A 20,547-nucleotide genomic window follows, 5' to 3' on the forward strand; every position below is an offset into this window, starting at 1 on the left:
AACTGAAGTATGCAATTAGTGAAAATGGAAAAAAAAACCGGAAACGGCGAATGACGGTAACGACGACGTAAATGCGTGTTGTGATCGAGAAACCAAATCTAAAAACCAAAATAATCACTTAACCAAAATAACCACGGAAGAATGGCACAGACGCAATTGAAAGATATGACTTCTTTGGATGTGATTTTAGATTTACCTACGTTTAAACATTCTGGTTTTGAAAATCGAAGCAAACATTGGTGTGAGTAGTGGCATCCATAGGAACCAGTTTTGTTCAGTTTGCGATAAACGTGTACGCGATTTGTTTACCAGTTTTCCTTGAGTTTCACGAAAAGGATGATCAGAGAAGACTTAAAAAATAAATTAAATGATAATGATACTAGAATTAATGAAATTAATGAAACACTATATAATACTTTTTTGAAACAAAAAAAAATATAGAAAGATACATTGCATGAACAAAGAAAACTATGTAACAATGTAAGCTGTATTATTATTCTGACCGTAATACAAACAAAAACTATTTTAGCTTCATCTAGTCAGTTGATTGAATGTTTCATCAGAACAACACAAGCAAAACTAAAATTCTCAAGGCAAAATTTAAGAAGAAAAAATCTAGTGAATAGGATCTTAAAAACATATTAAACATTCCTTTCACCAGGCGCAACAGCAAGGCTTTTCAGCACACCCTTACAATATCAACTGCTTCATCAAGTGAACCAAAAGCGTAAAAAAAATATTTCAAAATTAGGCACAGAATCAATGAAGAGCTTTATTGTGACATATGAAAGAAGAAAAAAATCGCTGTTAATTTATACCAAGTAAGTCGCGTAAAATTTCAAACAATAGCACCAGAAAATGATTTGCAATGGGTACGCAAAATGCTGACACAAACAAATTCAAACCCATTCACTCACACATAGACAAAAAGACAGTCAGACAACAGATAAAACTAGCCACCACCTACATCCAACAACAGATGGATAATCAAGGGTCATCCAAACAGTTACATACTAATAAATTGAAACAAAATACTACTACAGATAACATGCAAACTCCCTCACACACAAACGCACTAACAAAAAACACTCAAACTCTCACACACACAACGTGAACCGAATTCCGAATGAAACAAATCAATTTAATTGAACAAGAAAATATATAATCTATTATTATGATGTATGGTCAAATCAATGATAATGTATTGAAGAAAAAGTAAATAAAAATCAATAAAACTTTTAAAAATGTGAACCAAACGTTAGTTGAAACCTTTTCGATGACCATTTCCTACAATTAGATTAAAGTTCCGTATAATGATCAAGTAAAGGGTGTTACGATCAGGGGACTGCAATGATATAGGATTTGTCTATGTATCGTGTGACCAACATCTATTTGCTAAGTGTTAGTGAATCTCGTTTTTAAGCCTTGGAATTGCACTATTATACAACCGTCTCGAAGGTAGCCAAGGTTATTCGGATCATCAAACCTGGAAAGTACTATCGTGTCTGTCTAGTCCGATTCCAATCTTCGAACCAATCGGCCTTCTCTCGGCACTGGGAACAATGTTTGAGAAATTTATACTTAACCGTCAGTTTCGGTTTGTTGAAGATTACAATACACAGAGGTTTTTGACACGGTTTTTTAACGGTTTTCTAAGAATTCGTATGATATATTTTCACGCAGTTTTGGCAATTAACACGGTATGTGAGATGCAATAAGATTTTTTTTCAATGGAAAACGCTTAGATTTTTTTAAAGTTGGGAAAATTTTAGCTGTGAGACTTGGGAGGAGAGACCTACAATCTGGGCCCTTGACCTGGGATAAAGGGTGTCCCCGATGAAATTGTCACACTATGAAATTGCTCTAACTTTTTAACCGTTGGGTAGAATTTAATGAAAATTTGGGTGGATTTAGTTCATAGTGCATTGTTTACATCCTGCAAGTTTTAAAGTCCTGTGATTTAAACTCGCGGAAATGGTGTTGAAAGAACAGCTCGTGCGTGATAAAATCTCGTACATTCATCACGAGAACAAGGATCTCTCGCATCGTTCTATCACTAAAACGTTGGGAATCGCGAGTGCCAAGAAGTTGTACCTCATCATGCTGACGAAAATTGAATCTGCATCATGGACGACGAAACATATGTGAAGGCCGACTTCAAACAGACCCCCGGCAACCTGTTTTTCACGGCCAAGGATAAGTTCAGCATTCCGGAGCGTGTCCGCACTCAGAAGATGTCCAAATTCGCGAAGAAATTCCTGGTTTGGCAAGCCATCTGCACGTGCGGGAAGCAGAGTGCAACTTTCGAAATCCGGGACACGATGAACGGACAGGAGTACATGAAAGTGTGCCTCCAAAAGCGGCTGCTTCCTCTCCTGAAGGCCCTCAACGTCCCAACAATCTTCTAGCCGGATTTGTGCTCATGCCACTATTCCAAGAACGTGCTGAGGTGGTATGGTCAATTTCGTGCCGACAATGTTCAACACTCCGGAGCTCCGCCCCATCGAGAAGTACTGGGCTATTATGAAGCAGCACCTTCTTAAACGATCTAAGGTAGTGAAGACAGTCGAGGAACTGATGAAAGATGGGTTTACATGCAAAAAACGGTTGATTCACAGGTTGTGTAAATGAAATACGAGTAAAATGGTAAAATGAATTTTATTAGTTATCTTTCAATCCCTGAAAATTTGATGGCAATCGCATGAAAACTCGAATTTTGCGAATCAATTTTGTGTGTGGCAATTTCATCGGGGGCACCCTTTATGAAAGGTCACGATCGAAGGCGACGATCTGAAGATAGTCGTAGACTTTATCTATCTCGGCTCACTGATGACCGCAAACCGTCGACCTCTACGGCACGAAATGTGGATATTGCTCGAGGAGGATCTGCGCACACTTACTCCTTCCGTATAGTTCTGGTTAGTCTATAGACACAGGTTCACCGGCGAAACAATCGAGTAGATAGAAGACCTTGCAACGGTGTCCGTAGAAAGGGTTGGCATCTGGATGGAGGGAGTTAAGCTTCAGATAACTCAACATAAAACCGAAGTTCTGCTTGTGACCAATAAAAGAGTTGTGCCGCACATGGAGATTACTGTTGGAGGACTCAAGACATCTTCGAAACAGCAGCCGAAAAACCTTGGAATAATGGTCGACAATCGTTTAAGCTTTGGTGCGCATGTCAAATACTGCCGTGAAAGTGCATCGAAAGTCATAGATTCATTGGCCTGGATTATGTCGAACTGCCATGGTCTAAAGAGTAGCAAGAGACATCTCCTTGCGAGCGTAGCACTGTCGAAACTACGATACAGAGGAGCGGCCTGGAGCTCCGCCATAGAGGTAGAGCGCAACAGATCCAAATTACGGAGCATACATCGGTTGATTGCCATGCGAGTTTCCTGTACATACAGGACCATGTCAGCAGATGCAGCTTTTGTCATCGCGGGCATGATCCCCAGCGACATAACTCTGGCGAAGGGTATGGAGTGATACGAAGCAAGAGCTGTTAGAGGAGTGTGTAAAGTTCAACGTGCAGCATCAATACTCAAGTGGCAGTAGCAAAGAGACGCATCGAACAACGCAAGATTACCTAACCGGCGCACGTTTCGAGGTCTTCGGGAAGTGGATGCTGTGACGGACACGGGTTACTTTGAAAGCGTTACCTAACCGGCACACGTCTCGGGATCTTCTGTACCAGTCTGAAGTTGGCGAAAGAGGAAAAGGAGAAAAAGGATAAAGGAGAAAGAAGATAAAGGAGAAAGACCAAAAATGAGAAATGGGTGAAGGATAAGGTTGAGATGTACAAGTGCATGAGCACAGTCTACCCCTGGACGATACTTCCGAAGTGAGATAGATAAAAATAAAGCCCAACTATCGAGACTAGAAGACCAATATTCAGCTAAGCGCAATTCCACCTTTGGACGACACATTCAGAACATTGAACGCGAACTAAAGTCAGATCTCTACGTTTTGGAAGTATATCAATAGCCGTCGCCTCACAAACATTGGTCCTTCATCTGTCACGTTCCATCGTTAGAGTTTTTTCTAATTCTTAAATATTTTTTTAAGTTTGCTTCTGACTATCATTAAGTATATATGTAGATTCTCTTCTAGATCGTCAACTCTTCTAACACGGTGATTTTATTATAAATTGTAATGCGTTTTTCAAATACTGGGTCAAGAAAATTTAATATCTTATCAAGCTTAAATGAATACTTTGTATAGTGTTAAAATGAAAAAACATTCAACATAAACAGAATATTTATAGTTTCTTCGGCAAAAAAAGCTTTTAAAATAAGGGGAAATAACTTTTCTTAAAATTTTAAATTTTTGATGACAATTTCCCAAATATAGCTAATCTTTTTGAAAATCCAGAAGAATGCGGTAAAATTTAACTGATATAAATGTAGCCAAAAATGAAAATCTTCAAAAATTATGCACCTGATAACTTTTTACATATGTCATTTCAAATTTAGAATTTTCAAAATTCGAACGTTCCGAATTTTATGCATCTGGAAAATTGAAAAAAAATCTCATTTTATGTCACATGTTTTTCTTTAGTATTGTAGGTCCAATTGAATGAAGAATGCAATTCAATACATTGTAGATTAATCATCAATGCTTGCTAAAGCTTAAATTACTTGAATTAAAATCAGTGGATGAAACCAGTATGAATCTATAATAGTGTGATTTTGTAGCCTCCCATGGAAATTTGTGAAAAACAATAAAGAAACAGTACATTTTAACTGGCAAGATCAGTTCAAAAATACTTTTAAAGTTTCTAAACAAAAATAAATCAAAATATATCAACGGTTATTACCTAACTCTTAAACAAAAATGTAAAAATGCTGCAACACTTGAAATTTTTAATGTGTTTAAAGACTCAAAGGTACATTTTTGTAAATCATACATTTAATTATTTAAAGAAATCTGCTTCGAGGTGTAAAGGTAAATTTAGTTATTAATTTCAAGTATTTATCTAAGGTTGTCAAAAAATTTTCAGCATGCATCTGGGTCAGATATATCCGAGCTATTTTATTTAAAAACCTGGCAAAATCCAGGCATTTGATATCAAAATTGTTGACCAAAATCCGTGCAATATCTGGGCAAATTCGGTTTAAACCCAGTGATTACAAAAATCAAGAAAAAAAAACTTGAAGAAAAAATTTCATCAAAATTTTGAATCAGAAGATTCTAAATCGTATTTCAGGCTTTCATATCAATGAAATAAAATTTAAAAAAAAACAACACAATTTGTTTTTTTTAGTATGATTTAAGAATGAGATTGAGAATAGACCCGGTTAAAATCTTATAAAACAATTTCAAAAAATGCATGCGAATTTATGTTCGCCAAAACAAGTCAAAATTTTGGAATTTAATAAAAAATTGTGAATTATCTGGCAGAGTTCTGGCATTCCCGGTTGAAACCGAGCAATCTGGAATGCTTATGAGGTATCTATATTCAGATACCATATATAAAATTTTAAATTTTTTGTGGGTTACGTTGTTTAATAACAAAACAGAGGCTATCTAAGAACTACTTTAATGTTAATGATAAACTTTGATTATCCTATAAACTACAGTTCAACTTTTGTTTTCGTTTGATTAAAAAAAAATACACGCTTTTTGGATTATTTTTCCGATTTGATTTTTATTTTTGTTGCTTGAAATCAAAAGTTATTCTTTGCATTTACGATTACTATTAGTGATAAAATAAATCTTGATCTCTATGCTGAGGCTTCAAAAACAGTGAAAAGCTAACAATTTAAAATTAGGCTTCTTAAAATACTATTTTGCCATTTGGTCATTTCCGTTTGTCCCTACAGCAGATCCAATTTTAAAATTCTTTTCTTGACTTATGAAAAAACTAGTGTCAGGTCACAAGAATCAATTATTGGTTTTGCACGATTTATTAAATATGTCATTCAAAACTATATACTTGCGCATAATATTTGCGCTGTGAGCTAAAGAGCCGCAATTTGATATCTAAAGAGCCGCATGCGGCTCGCGAGCCGCAGGTTGCCGACCTATGACCTAGGGGGGATGATTGACGACAGGCTCAGCTTTACGAGCCATGTCGAATACGTGTGCAAGAGAGCGGCAATGGCCGCGGCCGCACTCACACGAATGATGCCGAACTCCTCGGCCATCCAAAGCAGCAAAAGGCAGATCCTGGCAAGCGTGACCACTTTGATCTTGCGCAGCGGCCTGGAGGCAGGCCCTGGGAAGAAGCTGTAACCTGCAGCGACTTAGCAGCGTTCAGCGGCTGATGAACCTGCGGGTTATCAGCGGATACCGGACCATGTCGTCCGAAGCCGTGTGTGTAGTAGCGGGTGTTATGCCCATCTCGGTTTTCGGAGACTCGGAGACCTCGCCAATGAGGACTCGATGTCCAACTGGCAGCAGCTGTGGGAGCTCAACGAGAGGAAGGTGGACCCATCGTCTGATCCCACACATCGGGAGCTGGATCGGAAGAAGGTACGGTGAAGTGGACTTCTATATGACGCAATTCCTGACTGGTCATGGATGCTTCATGAAGTACCACTACCGGTTTGGACATGTGGCTTCGCCATACTGCCCAGATTGTGGTGGAGAAGAGGAAACACCTGAGCATGTGGTGTTTGTCTGTCCGAGGTTTGCGGCGGTACGTACTTCCATATTTGCTGCCTGTGGGCCCGACACGACAGCAGATAACGTTGTACAGAGGATGTGTGCGGATTCCAACACTTGGCATGCGGTCAGCGATGGGTTCACCCGGATCATGACTGCCCTGCAGAGGAGCTGGAACCAACGGCAGTCCGCGAACGGTGTAGGATGACTCCATCGACGGGGAGCATCTGAGTAGTGTGCGTCCGATCCCTTGATCGAAGCTACAAAGATAAGGCATCATCTTCTGCGTAGCGGAGGTCAGGGGTGCACCGCAAACGTTAGTAGGATACCCCAACGTCGGGGGGTATCCGAGTTGTGTCGCTTCCTAAGAGAGAAACTGCGGGGATAAGACTTTACCTTCTTCGTAGCGGATCTCGAGGGAAGAGGATTAACCACTGTCGGGGGATACCCACGGGTAGAGAGACTCTCGTTGCCGGGCGAGCCTCTCGAGTCGGTGTAGGATGTCGTCACCGTCGGGAAACATCCGAGTCGTAGCGTTCCAAGTCCCGAATGTGTGCCGTGACAGGCGCGAGTCTAGGATAAGCTGCTCTCGATCTGGCACACGACGGGCAAGGTGGCAAACTTCGAACCCTGAAGATAAGAGGTCGGGCTTCGAGTCGTTAGAGGAGAGGTCAGGCCTCAAACCTTCAGGCGGAGAGGTATGTGTGGTCAACCCCGAGTCTTTATGACAAGGGGTCGGGTCCCGAGTCGTAAGAGGAGGGACCAGGTCCCTTACCAACAAGAGGAGGGGTACAAGTGGTCACCTCGAGTCATTACGAGGAGAGGTCAGATTTCAAGTCGTTAGAGGAGAGATCGGGCCTTGAATCGTGCAGACGAGAGGTAAACCTCGAGTCGATGCGAGGAGGGGTCGGATCTCAAGTCGTTAGAGGAGAGATCAGGCCTCAAGTCGCGAAGAGGAGAGGTTTGTGTGGGAATCTCGAGTCATTGCGAGGAGATGTCGGTTCTCAAGTCGTTAGAGGAGAGTTCAGGCATCGAGTCGTAAGGATGAGAGGTTTTGCTGAAAGTGGTCTCGATAATGAGTATTGCCTTGGAGCGCATTAGCGCGAATAGACCTCCCACTATTGAAGCATAGTGTACTAAACAGTTCGAGGTGGGAACCAGGTCTGCGGCCCCAGGTGGAGTTTAGGGAGTAGGGGGTATTCACGGAGTATATCATGAGTCTTCCCATTGTACCCATGGACCCAGAGTAGCAAACTGGGGGGACGCGGTGGCTCGCCGTGCCTTGGAATACAATCCGTAAACCAGGATTTACCACCTGTGGTTACCAACTAAAAAAAAAACGACATTACTACCTACCTCAACTCGACTAAACTACTGTACGCCGATGACCTAAACATTTTTCAGAGTCATTGACTCGATAGTGGACTGAATTTTGCTTCAGGAGAATATGAACAAATCACTGTTATGGTGTGATACGCATGGGATGGAAGTGAATGTTGGAAAATGTAAATGCATATTTTTTTAAGGACTAGTGTATCAATAGTATTCGACTATTCACTCAGGGACTCCACATTAGAAAGAGTTTCAACTGTAAAAGATCTCGGAGTTACTTTCGATCGAAAGCTCTCGTTCGCACAGCATATCTTGACGCGTTTGCCTTATTCGGATTTCTTCGTCGAAATACACTGAGCTTTGAGGACCCCTATGCCCTTAAAACAGTATTCTGCTCGTTAGTGCGAAGTGTCCTGGAGTACGCTGCACCTGTTTGGGCACCTTACCTACCAAGATATGTGGTTTTCTGTCACTGACGTCTTTGGAGGACGTACTTGCAATAGATTTCCGTGTACGAAATCTAAACAAACGTTATTGATTGCCCGCAATTGCTGTATTCTCTCAATCTAGAGGCTCCACCTCGACAACTGCGCAATCAAAATTTTTTCTGACTACCAAGAAGCAGAACGAGTTTCGGTTAAAATCATCCACTACATCGATGTTGTCATGCTTTCAACAAGGTTTCCCACTTTTTCGACTTCAACGTATCAAATCCGACGTTTAAACCAGGGAGTCAATTCATCCCTCAAAACTACGTTCCCACACTTTCCATTGATAACCAGAGAAGGGTCAACTGCAGTAGAACTCAATTTACCATGCGTGCGTTTTTTTTGAAATATTTCCTCCTTAACCGAGATATCTTTAAAGGTTAGTTTTATTGGCGCAAAAACGTCAGCTCTTGTTCCAGATGAAAGCAATCTACCCGCAGAATCCAGTTGATCAGGTTGCAAGTTGTAACCTATTCGCTGACACGTTTTACATACAAGGTCCATTGTATTTTCACTACCTAACATTGGAAGTCCAAAAATCATGGCATTTTTTGAGATTGCTTCTCGGTTAATTTTATCTAAGTTACCTTCGAGTTTGTCTACTTTATTTGCAAGTGATGATTGCGAAAGTTTAAGGTCAGAAACTTCAACTTTGAGATTCTCATTTTCGATTTTCAGATCTTTGAAGTCCGATTGAATGTCGTCAAACTTCGAAGACAGAAAATCTTGAGATGCCTCAATAGCTGCAGTCACCGCCTTAAACTCCGCTTTCATCACCTGCATTTCGTTCACAACAGCGCCCTGAACAGCCAATTTTAGATCCTCTGTTATAGCATTCATCATATTGGATTGATTATTTTGCATCCCCACTATTTTTGAGTAGATACCCGCGCAGTTGGGGTTGCAGAAAAATGGTTGAGATTTCATTCTTCGGGCGGTACTTCCTAACATATTTTTACAACGAGGGTGAACATTAGTAAAACAGTATGAACATGTTAAAAAAGCTTTGGGATTCGTCTCAATACCTTTGCATTCCACGCATATCAACTGTTCCTCCTCAAGATCCATATTCAAGAACAAAACCAATGCAAGACTTCAAGTGCAGCGGAAAACTTATTTGAACGTTTTATTACTAAGCTCTAAAAAATCAAACGAGTATTAAACTGACAAAAATATTATGAATCTAATTGATCGGTAAAAATTAAAAAAGATACAGTACACAGTAGAAATATGATCGATAATGACAATTAATGATAACTGCCCAATGATACAAAATGACTTAGTGCAAAAGCAATGACAACAGCAGAGCAAAAGAAGCAACGATGATTACTGGCAAACAAAAATAAAAATTAACACAAAGACTAATTAATGACCTGATGTATGTTCTTCAACGTACCGTGTTTTTTTTTTAATTAAGGACTGATATGTAGTTTTGAAAGGGATTGAAGAAAAAAAAATCACACTATCTGTGCGGGATACATGTATCCGTTCAGCACCAGATCCGCACTCATTCGCTTCTATGCCAGGTATTCAGTATCCATTCAGCGTCGAAAAAAAACAATTTCACGCGAGATGCCAAACACCCACTCAGCACGAGAAGCACAAGCACACCACTCTACGCGAGATACTGAGTATCCACCACTCAGCGTCAGAGCCACAAACACGCAAATAATAATAAATATAATAAATCTTAGACCACTACTCAGTTCTGGGCTACTAGGAAATGAAACCACATGCGTTCCACCTACTTGCATGGGAGGTCGATCTGTTCGCTAAATCAAACGTATTGAATCCGTCAATAGCAATTTTGTGAAGCCTTAAATGTGCCAGAACCACAGATGTGCGCTACCGTGGGGTGGCACGGAGCCACAAGTGTGTGCTACTCGATGAGATCTTTTCGCTAAATCTACACGGCATTCGGTGGCGCATCAGGCAGATTCAACATAGGTTTGAACCATGTACGTGAGGATAGTATTTCGAGAGAAAGAGAAGTAGTAGTTTGTGCTAACAATCCCTAGGCTTGAGTAATCAGTTTGTTTACAAGTGGTACGCCGAAGAGAATTAACGGAACTCACAAAATGTGCTGCCAGTAATTCACCGAAACTACTCGAAAACTGCTAGGACTGATGTTCACAGCTTACCTGTACTTGTCAATGCGTCAATACATTTACTTAACACAAACTGTCCACCATTGGACTAAAAACCACATTCACTGAATTTTATTTTTAGATTTTACGCTATTTTCGAATGAGGCACTTTAACATTTAATAAAAAAAAATAATCAGCAGTAACTTCACAATATTATAAACGATGAATAGTGATTTAAAAAACATTGAAACGAATGATTTGAACAACTTCTAGTAGAGCTAGCAAAAAAACACAACCAACCACTAATTCAGCGCTGCCAGAAAAAAATTATATGATATTTCGAGAAAACAAGCTTTTAAGTTGTTGTGTTTGGCAATTTTCTATATATTTTCGAAAATTTATATTTTGCTTTGGAACGTAAAAGTATGTATATAATATTTAAAAAATCTGAAAAAATCATCAAATATAGTTTGAAATATGAAGAATCGTTTGACATCATTGACTCAAAATCGACCAATTTGTCACTTATACTCCTTTGGCTCTGAGGGCCTCATATATGTTATTTAGATTAATTTTTAATTTTAAGATCTTAAGTCTGTATGATTTCACGGTCAAAACTTAGTTCTCATTTCTCGTGACTCAAGTCTCTCGCTTCTTATGTATCAGATATTAGGTCTAAAATGTCAGGTCTCAGGTTCAGTACACGAACTCGACTGAAAAAAAAAATATGCCATGGTTTTTTGCGCTTTCTGAGCCGGTGAGGGTGTGTCTAAGGTTCGACGGCATGAAGTAGAATTAGAACTTGTTCCCGATACGTAAATTGATTGATCTACACTTTTTTAGGGTGTTCCGTTGATCTTCCCAAGGAAAGTTCTGCCTTTGCGATGTTTGCAACCCAGACCCAGTAAATGATGCAGATGTTTCTCATCGGTGACTGTCAGTCCATCGGCACGATGATCTTCCTGGCAACTCAAATCTGTCTTTTCGACTTTTTATCCGTTCTTATTTTTGCCTCACCGGGAGATCTCTAGTCCATTGGATTTTTCTCCAATTTAGTGCTACTGAGTACGTCGAAGTTTTCTCTAAAGGCGCTTCTCTATGATTTTCGCCATGGCAGATATCTACTGTAGCTCGACGTCCCCTACAATATCGATTTTTTGAATCCTACAATTCTAAGACGAAATTGAAACATTCGCGGAAAAGTATATTATATTGGACAGCTGACAAACCATGTCTTTCTGCTATTTTCTAGATTGAAACAAGCCAATCACATTATGTTACGGTTCGAGGCCCATTTTTCGAATAACTTTTGTTTAGAAATGTAACATTCGCAGCAAGCCGTGCCCGAGAGCGGACGTGTTTTTTTTTCGTATCGTCGCGTTTGTTTGTTCGCAAATTAGAGAAGGAATTGTCGTGTTTCATTGTAGCTGATTTGTAGTGTTGTGAATTGATTGGAAAAGTTTGGTTGAGGTTTTAACTGAACCGCCGATAAAATTCAGTGTTACAGAAAAAAAGCAGATGAAAGTTTTGGGCAATCGAAAAGTCGCACTACGCCCCGGGGCCAATTTAGGCAAGCCAGTGTTGTGTTGTATGTAATTTGTGTTTGAATCAAATCACCGCCTACTATATTTTTGCGCGGGTATGAAAATTTAATCAGGTTTTCGTACACCGCAATGGGGAATAGAATCGAATTTTAAAGTTTTCCGAATAGTGCCCAAGAAAGTGATTGATAAACGGAAGTTAAATAAATAGGATATCTGGCGGAAAGTGTGGAATCGAGCGTCGGAGATTGTTGTGTAGTTAGTGATGGGTTGGGTTGATCAAGTCTGGGCCTGAGTTTGTTGAGTGAAGTGATTGTGGGTGGGGCTAACACATGCTCCTTAGTATGGGATGAAAAATCGAAATTAAAGCTATATATTCTCTGATCAAAAGCAGTGCGTAAGGCATGCAAATTCTTATCCAAACTCACAGTGCGAAATGGTAATTTTGGTTTGAAGTTAATAGTTTGAAGGGTTTCAAAATGATACAGTATTCCGGAGGAGGTTTTTGCTAAAAAAGGTTATAAATCGTACAAAAGAAATTATTGAGAATTTCAGAGGAAGCAACGCAAAATTTGGCAAGGGATTTATTATTTACGTACAATGTTGCTTTTCCTGCTGGAAAGCATTGCGCAACCGACATGCGATGATAAGTCGCTGATTCTGATCATCGAAAAGAAAAGTGCAAGGTGTAGTGTAGAGAAATTCTATTTAATGATCTTTGATGGTGTCTTAGAAAAATATAAGCGAAAAAAAGTGGTTCTAGATTCAAGAACAAATTTAATGCCGATCAAAGTGCGCTGTAGTGACTCTGGCTAGCCATCTGAGTGGAGCTTTCCTCGCTGGTTTTGTGTGTCCCTCAGTTGTTAATTAGCGGCTTGCTCAATTTTTGTTTCGAGCGTCACGAAACCCCAATTTGAAGAAAATAGTTGAGAAAAGCTGCGACATGAGGTCACTAAAAAAATTTCAGCGAATAATAATAACACGCTTAGCGGGAGTGTGCGAATGGTTTTGCCGTACGCAATGTATCAAATGGCAAATCCAGATTTTGGATGTGTACTATGGAAGAATGCGCACGGATAGCGCATCAAGTTGGAGCTGTTGCCCATGCGTACGGGAAACGTAGGAATCTATTCCTTATACTTGGTGAGATTGTTCTTTTTTTGGTTTCATTTTACATATTTTGTTTCTATTAAATGAATGGGAACGTTCAGTCTGATGCCAACTGGCCAGGTATATACACGGATGCCGGAATACCTGTAGTAAATGTTTAACATTCAAGATGTTTTACATTTTGAACCGGTTCTGTACCTGATTGAATGGTTCTCCCAAATATATACGCACAATGACACGTTATACATTCACCTCAGAACAGATCACACGAAGCCATGGTGCCGGGTATGGAGTTAGAGTTTTTCTGTATAATGCGTATGAATCCATACTTTGGTCAAACTGCGGTGAATCCGTGCACCCATGGTGGATCATCAACATACATACATACAACATACAACTTTTGTTTAGAAATGTAACAAATACATACATCCACTGTCAGCTTAGACAAAATGTAAACAAAGTGGAAAAAGGTCAATTCAGTTCAGTATGCTTCGTAATAATGACTGTTAAAGTTATGTAGCAGTTCTATTGCCGAACCCTGTAAACGTCGAATCCTTTTTTCAAGGCACCTGTTATTTAAAACGCATCCATAAGCTTATCATTTTACCATATCAGTGATAAACAATTTAAAAGCATTCACTTTCCAATTCGCAACATCATTTCTACTCACAACTCGAATGAAATCTATTACTTTAGCATGCAGGGTCGATCGCTAAGTCTTCTTGTATTTCTGATCTTACATCATAAACTTTTCAGCACCCTTATTGTCGAGGAACCATCAGTTGGAACTCTTATGGTGACTGAATTATTTCAACTAGTTTTGAACCACATAATCCACCAAGAAAATGGTGAGCCAGAAGTATGGATACATCGGGATAGACCTTCATTGGATGACGATGTATTCCAGCAGCTTTTTAATTCGATCTTAGCTGCGAAAAGTAATGTAGTGATAAAAGTAAGTGAAGGAAAGCTCCAGAAACCCAATGGACCAAAAGTCATCACAATCAAGAAACCAACATTAATTTTTGTGGATTTAGGAGCAATCTATGCAGCGGATAATCTTGACTGGGGTATTGATTTGGCTGATTTTGCAACACTCATACCGAATGTGGTGCAAATATTCTACGTTATGAGAGGAGATGTCAAAGTGCTGTGGAATATTCGGAATTTTAATTACAATTTGAATATACATTCGGTATTCATAGGAATGAAAAGTGCAACCGAGCTCGACGTCAACTACTTTCACAAACCATACGAATGGAACGGTTTAACCGATTTTAACAGAAAAACCATAAAGGAACTTTTCAAGGATCCATTGAGAAATATGCATGGATATCCAGTTTTTCTGAGATCCATGAAGTTCTACTCTTCAAGAACAGCCAAATGGAATTCGTTATCACCGGATTATAGAACATTTCAGTTGATATCTCAGAAGTTAAACGGAACGTTCGACTTCAGATATGCACAAAATTGTAGCAATTATGATTGCATTATGAAAATGAAGGAGGGCGCTCCACTATTGTTTATCCGGCAACAACCAGGTTCATACTACGATGAGCGATACCTGGAGGCGATTGAACCAGTCAAAAAATTTATCGTAATGTTTCCCCGAGGACAGAAATTGGAGTTGTGGCAAATATTCATAAATCCCTTACGCTGGGAAGTGTGGATCATGGTAGCGATTATAGGAATTGTTTTCACTCTTCTGCATCGTTTATCACCGAAAACGTTCCAGAATAACTTATTTCTACTGGCTATTTTCGAGATGAAAAATGTCGACCTTCGAAATGCTAAATTTCTGGAAAGAGTCGCAGGTATTACCTTGATATTTGTAATTTTTGTCCTTTTATCAACGTATGAGTCAAAAATTATATCGCTCATGAGTACTGATTCTTATGACAAAGATCCCACAGCATTTGATGAGCTGAATGGTCCTGTACACACGAAATCAAAATCATTATATGACGCTATTTTATCAAGGAGTGCTAATAAAACTGAAATTGTGCATTCGGATAAAGACTTTTTTGCAGGTTACCCAACGTTGATGGATGATGAAATAGCAGATCTCCTTGTCAAAAAACCTTCTTGTATAGATTCTAAAACAGGTCGACCCTTGTATGGAGTTTTACCGGAACCTTTCCTAGAATATCTAACATTCTTCGTGTTTGCGGACCGAAACATACTGTATAACAAATATCACCAAATACAGAGAACAGTTTTTGAATGCGGAATATATCAACATTACAAGGAACAACGTCCTTGGCTGTTGTTTGGGGTTGCCCATGTAGGTCGAATCCGAAACGAGGGAGCTATAGGAACGGAAACCGTAATTTCATTCGACGATTTGCTGACCGCTTGGTATGCGCTCTTCATCGGCTGGGGATTGAGTGCCTTGTGCGCTGTGCTGGAAAAGATGCATACAGCAGTCATCAAAAACAGACAGATGCGCTTGAAATTTTAATAACAAATATATAATGGTAAACTGACGAACAAGCTAAAGTTTAAGTTTGAAATATGTAACTAATAGTAACATCTATAGAATAATTTTTAGATTTGTTGTATATGGCTCAGCAGCAAGGTTGCCAAAAAAACTGTACTTTGGCTCAATAAAATTCTTACTTTCTGTGATTTTACCCAAAAATTGTGGGACGGTTTTATGTGATGCTATTTCTATTCATTTCATCCAAAAGTCTTGGCAAATAAGATATTTTCTACATTCTTCTTTTTTTTTTTTTTGTAGCGGCCCACCACACTCCCCCACAACAAAAGGCTCAATTGAGCCTCCTGGTAATGGACGCTACTGTTCTCAGCATGTCTGGCAGCAAAAGGCATTAAAAAGTTATACGCGAGCAAAATTTAACTCATGCTGAGAACGCAATAATAGATTATTTAATGCGGGGAAATGTGACGATACTAATTAAACTAACTGACACCATGAATCTCAATGGAAAGAGATTTCCTTTTAAGAGATTCATGTTAAAATTAAATTTTACTATTCTTTACAACAACAAAAAAACAAATTTACAAAAAAAATTAATAAGATTTTAAATGTTATACTAAATTGTACATAAATTATTGCTACAAAAAATTAAAAAATAGGTACTTAAGACTATCTTTGTTCGACTTTTTTTAACGACTTAATTTAGTTTTGAATATTTGGAGTAACTTGTTTTTGAACATGGAACGAGAATTGGTTTCTTTTAATTCGTTAGGTAAGGAGTTATATTTTGTAGGACCAATGAAAGAAATTCTTTTCTGACCTAAACTAGTAGATGATCGACATCGTTGTAATTGATTTAAATGGCGAGTATTATGTGTTCTTATTGCAGTCAAGAAATGAATATTTCGGATGATCGTTGTTGAGTGTAAACTATCAAAGACGTACATTATAGTTTGAAAGTCACAAATGTCTACTAGAGGTAAAATATTATGGGATGTGGTTGAGTAAATGAATCTAGTTGGATAAAGCAAAGGAAGCTTGTAGATATTTTTTAAACACCGATTTTGTAACGTTTGAAGTTTTTGGAGATTTGATTGTGATGCGCGTCCCCAAACTAGTATAAGATAATTTAACAAAGAGTGAATGTGAGCATAGTAAAATTTGAGCAGAACATGTTGAGGTATGAAGTTTCTTAATCTCCAAAGTACATCACAGAGGGGGGAAATTTTTTTCTCTAAATTTTGTATGTGGCAATTCCAAGAAAGAGTTTCATCTAAGTGTAACCCGAGATATTTAAAGTTCTTGACCTTGAGTATCACAAACTCGTTAAAGTGTGGGTCCCGGTGGGGAGGTAAAATTTTTCTAATAGAATGAAATAACATGTACTTTGTTTTTTTGTAGTTTAATGAAAGAAGATTACTGTTAAAATACATGGATAACAATTTAAGATCATGTTCTAAATTGTCTATGATTGTGATTGGGGATTTCCCTGTATAGAAAAGAGCTGTATCATCAGCGAATAACCTTGCTGTCCCTATTAGTGGAAGATTAAATATATCATTGATGTATAGAAGAAAAAGAATCGGCCCTATATTGCTGCCTTGAGGCACACCAACGCAGATGTTTTTAGATTCACTTTCTGTTCCATCGATAACGACAAATTGTTTTCGGTTATTTAGATAGCTACGAATTAAATCATTAGCTAATCCCCTTATTCCATATTTGTGCATTTTAGCCAACAAAATTTCGTGATTTAGCGTATCGAATGCTTTCTTTAAATCGAGAAATAATGCACCAACTATATTTTTCGAATCGATTTCCTTAATTATAGAGTCAACTAACTCAGAGATTGCAACGAGTGTGCCAGATCCAGGTCTAAAACTGTATTGTAGTTTATAAAGGATCAAGAAAATTTATAATTCTTTTTACCATTAATTTCTCAAACACCTTACTGAAAACACTAAGAGTTGAAATTGGCCGGTAGTTATTAGCATCATCCGAATCACCTGACTTAAAAATAGGAGTAACTTTGGCTATTTTAAGGCACTCTGGAAAGCTGCCTGTTTCAATGATTAAGTTGAAAAATTTCGTTAAAATATAAGAAAATGGAACGTTATTATTTTTTAACACGCTTGTAGGGAAACAGTCTGGTCCGCAACTTTTTTTGTTTTTTAGAGACAGTATGATCAGATTAACTTCATTTTCATCGGTTGGTTGTAGGAACAAAGAGTTTCGCACCTCATTTATATTAGATAAAACATCAAATTCCGATTCAGTGGGAATTTCCTTGGCAAGATCTGATCCAATTGAAGAAAAATAACTGTTAAATTTATCAGAAACATGTTTTTTGTCAGTTATAAGTTCACCATTGTCTGTAAGCTGAATTTGCGACGATTTGATTAAGAGTTGATTAATGTTTTTCCAGAGTTTGGTATGGGGGGTATTATTTAGAAGATTTTCAAAGTACAGCCGCTTGCATGTTTGCTTTTTGTGATGTAATTTTTTGTTGATATGTGCAAGCATTTCTTTGAGGTGTATGTCATTGGGATGATTTTTCACACGTTTCAGATAATTATCTTTTAGCTTTATCAATGCCCAAAGATCGAAAGACATCCAAGTATCCAAGGACAGTAACTGTTTTTGAGATTATTTCTTTAAAAACTGTTTTTGTGCACTGCCTAAACATACAATTGTAAGTTGAAGTAATCTCTTGTATGCCACTATTCACATTTTCTCCAGGGACAAATGTTCGGATGTAATTTGAGAACAAATTATTAAGTTTGACGTGATCTGTGATATCTCTTTTCAAAACCGTTCTTTGACGTTCCGACAGCATTTTGAAAGTTGTAAGAATCTGTAAATGATCACTTATATCTGTAAAAATTGTATGATTCTTTAGAAAAATCAATGAATATTACCAATTTCATCATATTTTTGGAATTCGTAGTTAACCTTCCTAGGCCGTTCGGGTCAATATGACCCGAAGCAAACTTTAAAATCGTCATAACTCTTTTGAAAAAAATCGGAAAAATATGAAATTTGGAACATATTACTAAAACCACGAGATACATTACCTGTAGAAAAAGCAACTTCCTGTGACCACCGGAAATGCCACAACTGGCAAGCCGAAAAAAAAAGTTACACAAAAGCCGTTCGGGTCAATATGACCCGAGAGTTTGCGCGCGTTCCCCTGATGATATATGTTAACCGATTTTCATGATTTCACATTCATTAGTTAGGAAATTTATTCTAGTTTCTGAATGTATAAAATTTCAGTTGATGTAACTTATCCGAACGTCTGGATTCTGCTCGGAATGGAAAAAAACCCCGAAAATAATGTCTTCTCAGAATTCCCATATCTTCTCATTGCTTTGACGTATTGAAATTATTTAATAAGTTTTGAAATTGTGAAAAATAAATCTTTTTAAACATATAGAAAAATTGATGGTCATATGGAATTTTTGGTCGCTAGCGTGGAATTTCTGAAAAAAAGCGTCTTTTTATGAACTTTTGCTTTGCAGTGTTGTATCTCATTCTTAACTGAACCGATTTCCAAAATTCAAATTTTATTTTGATTTTGATAACATTATCATCATTTTCACTGAATACACTTAGTATCTCCAATATTACTGTTGTTCGGAATACTACAATGAAAACAAGAAAATAATCGTGATTTTGAACCCGTCTGTTATGATGCGCAAATTTCTCATTTTGTTATCGTGATTTCTTAAAACTTTTCATCAAACCTGCCCAATTTTTATATACCCAATGATAGATTTTAATCTCTACAATCGATTGATATGCTGTTTATGTGGTTTTTCAAAAATTTGTAGCAACGTTTTCCGAATTTACTAAAAGATATCGGAATTCGTCCAGATTTTCAAAAGTTTTGTAGCAAGCAAGCACAACCCCCCGGGAGAGCGTAAATCGAACAAAATCCATGGCTCTCCCAGTCGTGCTCTTGAAATCTGCCGTTCTATGGCAGACTGAAGGAATCGCCAGTATGGTTACTTAGGGTGGTTTGTGCTGATACGTATGAATATTTTTACGTACCTAATTCATAGCTATGTCATTGTCTTCATCATTTTGATTGTTTTTCAGCTTTTCAAAGTTACAGAGACCTAGTTCAGTATTTATTTTATCTTTAATGCATAGTGTGGTTTCAAAACGACACTTAATTTAAATTATTTCGGAAGCACGTGGATATTGTTATATGAAAAACAATCACAACCAATATTACAACGATTTAAATCTTTAAGTTTATAATACTATAAATATCGAGTTATAATTTACATGTGAAATATAAGACAAAATGTGCATAAAAGTAATTTAAATCATAATTTGAACTCTTCGTTGTGTTATGAGAATTAAAAGAAGCTTTGAATGAATTAGTGATTGCCATATCAATTTAAAAAAAGTCGTGTTTAAAAAGGTTAAAGAAAATTGTCATCGACATCTTTTGTGTCAGTGATATTTTTTTAAATAGACATTCTTCATTTACATAAGTGTGATTTTTATGATTTTTCTCATGTTTTCTTTAAAAAGATTCATAATTTTAACTTATTATCAGGATTAAAAAAAACTCCAAATAAATTATAAATAATTTATGATTAAAACTTCAAAAATAGTTTTATGGATTCATAATGCTGTGCTTCGAATTGTGAGATCTAAACTAGTTTTCCGGATTTTATTATTTTAATTTTTGAATTTCCAAATATGAATTTTGCAATTCAAATTAACATTTTTCTAAGAGTTCAGAATTGGAATTTATAATGAATAAATAAGTAATTGAAAACTAAGTCAAAAGATTTGCTTATTCTTAATTTCAAATTCATAACCCAACAAAAATCAGAATTCAAATTTAAATTTGATAGCTTCGATTTTAGTATCATAAATATGAAACTTACAATTTTGTAGTACGAGTTTTCAATCGTGAGTT

The sequence above is a fragment of the Uranotaenia lowii genome, chromosome 3 (assembly GCF_029784155.1).
Source record: "Uranotaenia lowii strain MFRU-FL chromosome 3, ASM2978415v1, whole genome shotgun sequence".
Taxonomy (NCBI): Eukaryota; Metazoa; Arthropoda; class Insecta; order Diptera; family Culicidae; genus Uranotaenia; species Uranotaenia lowii.